Raw genomic sequence first — 7,623 nt, forward strand, 5'->3', positions numbered from 1 at the left:
TGGATGGGTGGATGGATGGCTGGGTGGATGGGTGGATGGGCACATGCCACAGAAACTCTGAGAGTTGGAGCCATCACAGAGAGTCAAACTCAGTGAAAAACTCCTCATTAGAAGGGGTGAGTTAAGCAGTAACAAAAGCGTAGGCCTCGTGCAGGTAAAGACAAAGAGGAAAGATCCTGCAAAGAAGAGAAAGAGCCTGAGCCAAAGAGCAGGGTCACTGGAGGGACCCAGGCAGGGGTCGCAGGATCCAGGGCGCAGGGAGTTGGGCCCTACCCTGACCCGGGTTTGTGGGAGGGGAAGGGGGAGGGTGCAGGCGGGAGTGTGCGGACAGCTGAGCTGGGGAGGGAGCAGGCGAGGGCCCAGGTCGGGGACTTCGGATAGAGCCCTGCTGGGGAAGAACTCTGCAGGGGGTCACAGGACTCAGGCTTGGTGTCAGCCAGGCCTGGAGCCAGACATGGACTCAGTGCTGTGCCATGTACGCAAGGCTCCTAACCCTAACCCGTAGGAGCCTCCGTTTCCTCCTTTGTAGAGTGGGAATAATCAAACACTTGCAGTAAAGAATTAGCAGTAACACTGCAAGTCGCTTAGCGAGTTGTAGTGTATCATATGCTCTGAACAAGTAAGGAACGTTTCTTACCAGGAAGGAACATTATTATCAATCAATAGTAGTAACATTATATTAATGGGACTGTTCAGCTGGTACGGAAAAGGGAGAAAAGCAGACCGGCCTTTGTACTGTGCCTCTTAGGGACAGTGACTCTCGCTGCCCCTTAAGCCGGGAAGAAAAGACTTTTGCTTGAGGGCTTTGTATTTCCTTGCAGTGTAGAAAGTCAGGATCTCCGTGGGGAAAATAAGATCTTCGGTGGAAATTGAAATGAAGCAGTACTAAGTGTTGCAAGAGAGAAGCAAACCGGAAGCATGGTGTCCTTCCCGAGGGGGCTCCCGGCGCAGTTTCTGAGCCCAAATGCCGTTCCAGGAGGGACTGCAGCAAAAGCTCCACAGGCAGTGCATCCCGTCCCTGCGCGAGCTGCAGCCTGCCTCGGGCACCTCTCCATTGCAGACACTGGCTCCGGACAAGGCTCCCTGCGACTGAGTCCACACCAGGCTGTGGCACAGCCTTGATGTTTTGTATTCCAGTTATGACGGCTTAACTACTAATTTATTGATTGTAACTAATTTGACATTTGGGTGTATTTGTTTTCGTTTTTTTGAGGCAGGGTCTCACTATGCAGTTCAGGCTGGCCTTGAACGCACTTATGTATCCCAGGCTAGCCTCAAATTCAAGGCGATCCTCCTGCCTCAGCCTCCCGAGGCTGGGAATACAGGCATGTGCCACCACACCTGGTGACTAATTGAACATTTGCACTTCATTGTTTTTCAGTAACCCAGGAGGAAAGCAGTATAGTACATTACTGTTTTAGAGACAGAAACACAGCTGTCCAGTGCAGTAGGAAATCAAGGAAGCACTGGGAAGGCACTGAGGAAAGCAGGACAGGACTGGATCTTGGAGAGACGGCACGTGTGGGTGGAGCGCGAGGCAAGGCACTTCAGCGTGGAGAGGAGAGACACAGGCCAGGGGCACACGCAGGACGATGGGCTTTTCTCAGACTGCGGTCAGCTTAGGAAGGAGGCCTGCCTGCAGCACTTGGAGCAAGTCTATGGGAGAGATGGGATGTGAACAGGAAGGAGAGATTTTTTTAATATCTATCCCAAGAGACCAGGTAGACAAAAAGTAAGTACAGAAAGCAGAAATGTAAATAACAAGTTAGAGCCAGGTGTAGTTCAAAGTTAGAATGCTATCCTAGCATGCATTAGACCCTGGGTTCAATCCCATAATTTTGTGACCTATTTATATGTTAGACTGGAGAGTTTATATATATAATATAGATTATATGAAACTAAGTCCTTTTGGATTATTATAACAAAATAGAACAAACTGGGTATAAATACTTATAAACAACAGAAATGTATTTCTGCTGGGCGTGTGGCACTTGCTTATAATCCCAGCACTTGGGAGGCTGAGGCAGGAGGATCCCTGTGAGTTCGAGGCCAGCCTGGGCTAGAAAGTGAGTTCAAGGCCAATCTGAACTACATAGCGAGACCCTGTCTCAAAAAGACAAGCAAAAAAAACCAAAAAACAAAAAACAAAAAACAGAAAGGAAGGAAGGAAGGTATTTCTCACAGTTCCGGACACTGGGAAGCCCAAGATCAAGGTGCCAGCAGATTCCGCGTCTGTGGGGCCTGCTGTCCTGTTCATCCCTGCCACCTTCTCACCGCACCCAGATGCGGGGAAGAGGTGCATGCTGCTCCCTGCAGCCCCTCACCTACGAATCACCCGTCCCATCACGAGGCTCCAACCCCGGGGCCTAGTCATCCCCCAAAAGCCGCAACTCTTACTCCCCTTAGGTCAAAGATGAGATTTCAATCTATGAAGTTTGCCAGGGCACAGACGTCCAGATCACAGCACAGACTGTACCAGAACAGGCAACATCACACATTCCTTCAAGGACGTGTTAAACATCACCAACTGGGCGTGGTGGCTCATGCCTATAATTCCAGCACTTGGGAGGCTGAGGCAGGAGGATTGTTGCGAGTTCGAGACCAGCCTGGGCTACAAAGTGAGCTCAAGGCCAGCCTGAACTGCATAGCGAGACCCTGTCTCAAAAAGACAAAAAAAATTAAAAATAAATGAAAAATAAATAAACATCACCAAAAAGTCATCAAGTCTTGAGTCAGAAGGAAATGTTAAACATACCAAAAGCAGAAGTTCTGTATGCCATATCCATCAGTCACAGTGTCATAAATTAAATTAGAAAGTAACCAGAAAAGAACAGAAAACCAAACCTAACCACTGAGAAATTCAAAACTGCACTCCTAAATGTCTAGGGCTTATATTGGGCAAGCAAGCAGGAAGTACAGAGGGAGAATGGCTTGTCACTTGGCGACTGGTTTATACAGTGTGCGTCACGGTGACTAGCCGTTTCCAAGACACAGCAGCAACTGGACCTGGGACAGGAACGGTTACCTGGGCAACTAAGAAACTGAAGTATGTAGTACTGGGGGACCATTCTGTGTCACAGAAGTAGTTAACAAAGCCCACTGCGTTAGAAAAATGAGCAACAAAATGAACTAGGGCCTGCAGGAGGGCAGGGTTGGAACAACCTAGGTAGGGGAAATAAAAGCCTAAAGATAGAATCTAAGTATACAACATTTTGGGGAGCAAGCTGTTTGGCTGAGCTTGGGGGATAACGAGGAACCAGCAGTAGATGATGCTGGAAAGATGGACTAATGCCAAGCCAAAGGGGTCCCTGACTGCTAAACTAATACGTTTGTATCAGTCCGAAAAGTGTCACTGCCTGGAATGCTGGAAAGGCCATCAGCCCCTAGCTAAGGGGTTTGCAATGTTTGGTTTTGTACTATGGTCTCTGAACCTGGTCTTTATTAATTCATCTGTGCTTTGCATTTGACAAGCAGCAAATGGCATGGTCCTTTTCACATGTTTCTTGTTTATGGGCAACGGTACATTTGAGGTACTACCACCCATTGCCCTGGGATCCCACTGGCTGTCCCATTGGTTGCCTCTCATTTGCCAACTTCCTCCCTTTTTTTTTTTTTGGTCTTTGGAGACAGGGTCTCACTATGCAGTTCAGGCTGGCCTTGAGCTCACTTTGTAGCCCAGGCTGGTCTTAAACTCACAACAGTCCTCCTGCCTCAGCCTCCCAAGTGCTGGGATTACAGGCATCTGCCACCACACTTGGCTAAGAGCAAAGTTTTTATCTCATCCATTCTTCTTTTTTCTCCTGTGTGTGTGTATGTTAGTTACTGGGGCTCAAACTTACAGGTGCTCTACCACTGAGCTAGATCCCCAGTCCTTTTTATTTTCTATTTTGACACGCGGTCCTGCTAAATTGCCCAGGTGGGACTCAAACTCACAATCCTTCTGCCCAACCTCCCAAAATGCTGGGACTACAGGTGTGTGTCACCATGCCTAGCTTCACCTTCATCTCTTCAGAAATTCATTCTCTCTCCTCTCCCTCCCTAACTTTTTTCCCTCTCTCTGGCACTGGCGATTGAACATGGAACCTTTGCACTGAGCTACATTTCCTTACTTTTAAAATTTTTACATTAAGACGGAATCTTGCTAAATTGCCTGGTCTGGGCTCAAATTTGCATCCTCCTGCCTCAGCTTCCCAGAGTGCTGGGATGACAGGGGTGTGCCACCATGCCCAACTTACCTACTCATTCCTGACCGTTTGCTGGACATCTAGTATGTTCAGACAACTGATGCCAAAATACTACCTGAGAAGCTCACAATCCATTAAGGGAGAAAAAAATATCACCAGCGGGGCATCTGTTAGATAGAGAAGAGCAAGAAGCACCTGGGATCTGGTGGTCAAGCTTAGCCTTGACCTTGGAAGACTACTTGAAGCTCAGAGGCTGCAAGGAGAATCTTACTGCTGGCACCTGGCAGGCACTCAGTAAACAGTCCCTGGAGGGGTCGGGGAATTGAAAACTAAGGCCGGGAGATTAGAACAGGGACCACAGCGTCACTCAGCAAGGGGGAGCGCAGGCTGACCCGTGCCCGCTTTTAAGGGTGAGCTCTTTCTCCTCTGGGCCTGGGATCCTAAGGTGACCCTGGGGGCAGGGTGGGCCCGGCGGACACCAGGGAGGTGGACCGGGCCGCTGGGGCGGCTGGGAACAGGCTCGCTGCAGCCAGGAAGCCCGCGGAACAACAGGTTCCTGGACAGTGAGGAGCGGCTTCTGCAGATGGCGGAGGGCTTAACTTCAGGTATAGCTGCGCATGTTCATTCTGGGAAGAGTTTTTCCCGCGAACTGCCTGCAAGCGCTTTGGGCGACTTCCTGAAACGTAGCACAAAAGTGAGGAACCTGTTGGGGAATGACGCGGGCCAGCTGTTAACGGGGCAGCCGTGAGACCCGAAACGTCCACGGAGCCGGGCGAGGCAGCGCAGCCGCGCGGTCGCCGCTGTCCACGGACGGACCAACGGCCCGTTGGGCTCCTCCCTGTCCGGCCCTCGTCCGCTCCCGCCCCCTCGCTCTCCATTGGCGCAGGCTCCGGGGAGGCGGCCGCGAAGGAGGGCAGGAGGCGAGCAGCGGGGTTGCATCCGCCTGCCCGCCTGGGGCATCACCCCCAACTCTAGCACCCCACAGCACGCCCCCTTTGGGGACAGCACGGGACAAGGCGCAGAGTAATGCAGAGCCAGGACCCGGGTCCTCTGACCTTCGGCGCTCCCTCCGCTCCCTTGGTTGAGAAGCAAGGAGTTGATTCAAAAGCACTTTGTGCCAGGCGTGGTGGCTCACTGCTGTAATCCCTGCACTCAGGAGGCTGAGGCAGGAGGATCGTTGCGAGTTCGAGGCCAGCCTGGACTACAAAGTGAGCTGAAGGCCAGCCTGAACTGCACAGCGAGACCCTGTCTCAAAAAGACGAAACAAACAAACAAACAAACAAAAAAAAGCAGTCTGTGTGTCTATGTGTGTGTGTGTGTGTGTGTGTGTGTGTGTACGCGCGCTGGATTAATCAGCGTGGACTTGGTTTCTCTGCATTCAGGAGTCTCTGTGCTTGTCTCTCGGCTAAAATTGCATTTTAATCCTACCTGACATCCGGCTGGTTTCCCCAGCAACCATCTCGAGAGCCATAAATAGCAGATTAAGGCTTCCCAGGATGCAGCATGAGACTGGGCGATCCAGGCTGAGATAAAAACCCGGACATTCAAAGGCTGGTGCACAGCAGCGTCCTCTGCCAGTGAGGGTGGCAGGCTCGCTGGCTGCGCTGGGTGGCCCCATGTGGGAATGTCAATTTACTCTTCCTTTCTTTCATCCTCTTTTATTTTTGTGGCGCTGGGATTGAACTCAGGGCCCTGTGCATACTAGGCAAGTACCTTACCTCTGAGTCATACACTTAAGCCCCCTTTTATTTCCTTTCCTTTTCTTTTTCTTTCCTTTTCTTTGGGACAGATATGATTTTTTGTTGTTGTTGTTGTTTTGTTTTTTGAGACAGGGTCTCACTATGCCGTTCAGGCTGGCCTTGAACTCATTATGTACCCCAGGCTGGTCTCGAACTCTGTGGTGATCCTCCTGCCTCAGCCTAGAAGGACTGTTCACTAATTCAAAGAATACTGCATTCACTCATCCGCCGAATGCACTTCATTCATAAATACACTCCCTTATGTAGAATGAAGTGTAACACTCCACATTCCTCAGGCCTCAGTGGCTTCTTCCTCCATGATGATGTCAACCATGGACCCTTGGGTGTACGAAGATTCCCCTCAGGAGGCTGAGGCAGGAGAATTGCTGCTAGTTCAAGACCAGCCTGAGCTACAAAGTGAGCTCAAGGCCAGCCTGAACTGCATAGCAAGACCTTGTCTCAAAAAAAAAAAAAAAAAGAGTGTGTGTGTTTATTTCCATTCTGTTTATGACGTGGCCCCACATGCTGGGAACCCCTGAACTTTCTGTGTGTCTTTACCTCAGTGATGAAACACAAGACGCTCGCCCATGCTGTCCTTCGGAATGGTGGACATGTCCAGATTCTGCATACCATGTGCAAGTCCCAGACATGATTCTACCTCTCGGGCTCAGCCTGTGTGGGTCGAAGGCCCAGGGACGCTGGGAGGTCGGAGCTGCCTTCTGCTGGGCCAGGAGGGTCTCTGTTTTGGTCACAGAAGCCTCCAATGCTCAGGGGAGGAAGTGACTCATCAGCAGGGAAACCACCCCACGTAGTTCTTGGAACTCCCCTATCAGCGGAGGCGATCTGCCCTCCCTCCAGAGTGTACCCCAGCCGGTCCCCTTCTCTCCAACTCCCACCCACACCTCTCCTCCGTCCGCGTCCGCGTCAGCCTCCCACCTCAGCCCCCTCGATCGCTTCTGAGCCAGCCACAGTGCCCTGCTAGACACGGGGCCCGAGCTGTCACCGTCCTCCAGCCCCTCCCACGCTTCCCACGCTCCTGAGAATAAAACCTTGGCTCCTCACTCTGGCCTGCGCCACCTCCCAGCACCTGAGCCCTGCCCTCCGGGCGCCTCCTCGCAGCCCGCCACTCCAGTCACCACCCTGGACCTGTGGCCTCTGCACCTGACTGTCCCGCTGTCCCACCTCGCTGTCTTCCCAGACGGCGTTTACCTCTAACCCTTTCTGAGGCGCCCCCGGCCCCCGTAAGGATCAGGGACTGCATGTTATTAGTCCCTCCACGGGGCTTCCTTCGGGTGATCTGTCTTGTGTCACTGTCTCTGTGACTGGATATCACCAGTCCCCGTACCCCCACACGAGGCCCACAGGGCAGGCAGGGGTGGCGTGGATGCTGACCCGTCTCTCCAAGTGCCTGGCCTTGGGCACCCGCAGAGCTCAGTGAACAATTAAGCTGGAGGGGGAGGTCACCTCAACGCTCCGGGGCTGGGCTCCACGGGCGTCTGGCCCTGGCTCCAGGGACGCCCTGGTGAAGGGCGGGGCTCTGGCCCCAGTGCCTTGGTGCAGGTGTCAGAGCTTCTCCCGACAGATACATCCTCAGCTGAGGGCTGGGACCAGGGAGGAAGGGGGAGCTGGGGTCAAGGACATGAGGACCACCGCACCGCTCAGAGGAGGACCTCGTCAGAGAGGCCAGCAACCGCTTCGTG

This window comes from Chinchilla lanigera, unplaced genomic scaffold, assembly GCF_000276665.1.
Source record: "Chinchilla lanigera isolate Chin_1 unplaced genomic scaffold, ChiLan1.0 scaffold00051, whole genome shotgun sequence".
In the NCBI taxonomy this organism is placed as follows: Eukaryota; Metazoa; Chordata; class Mammalia; order Rodentia; family Chinchillidae; genus Chinchilla; species Chinchilla lanigera.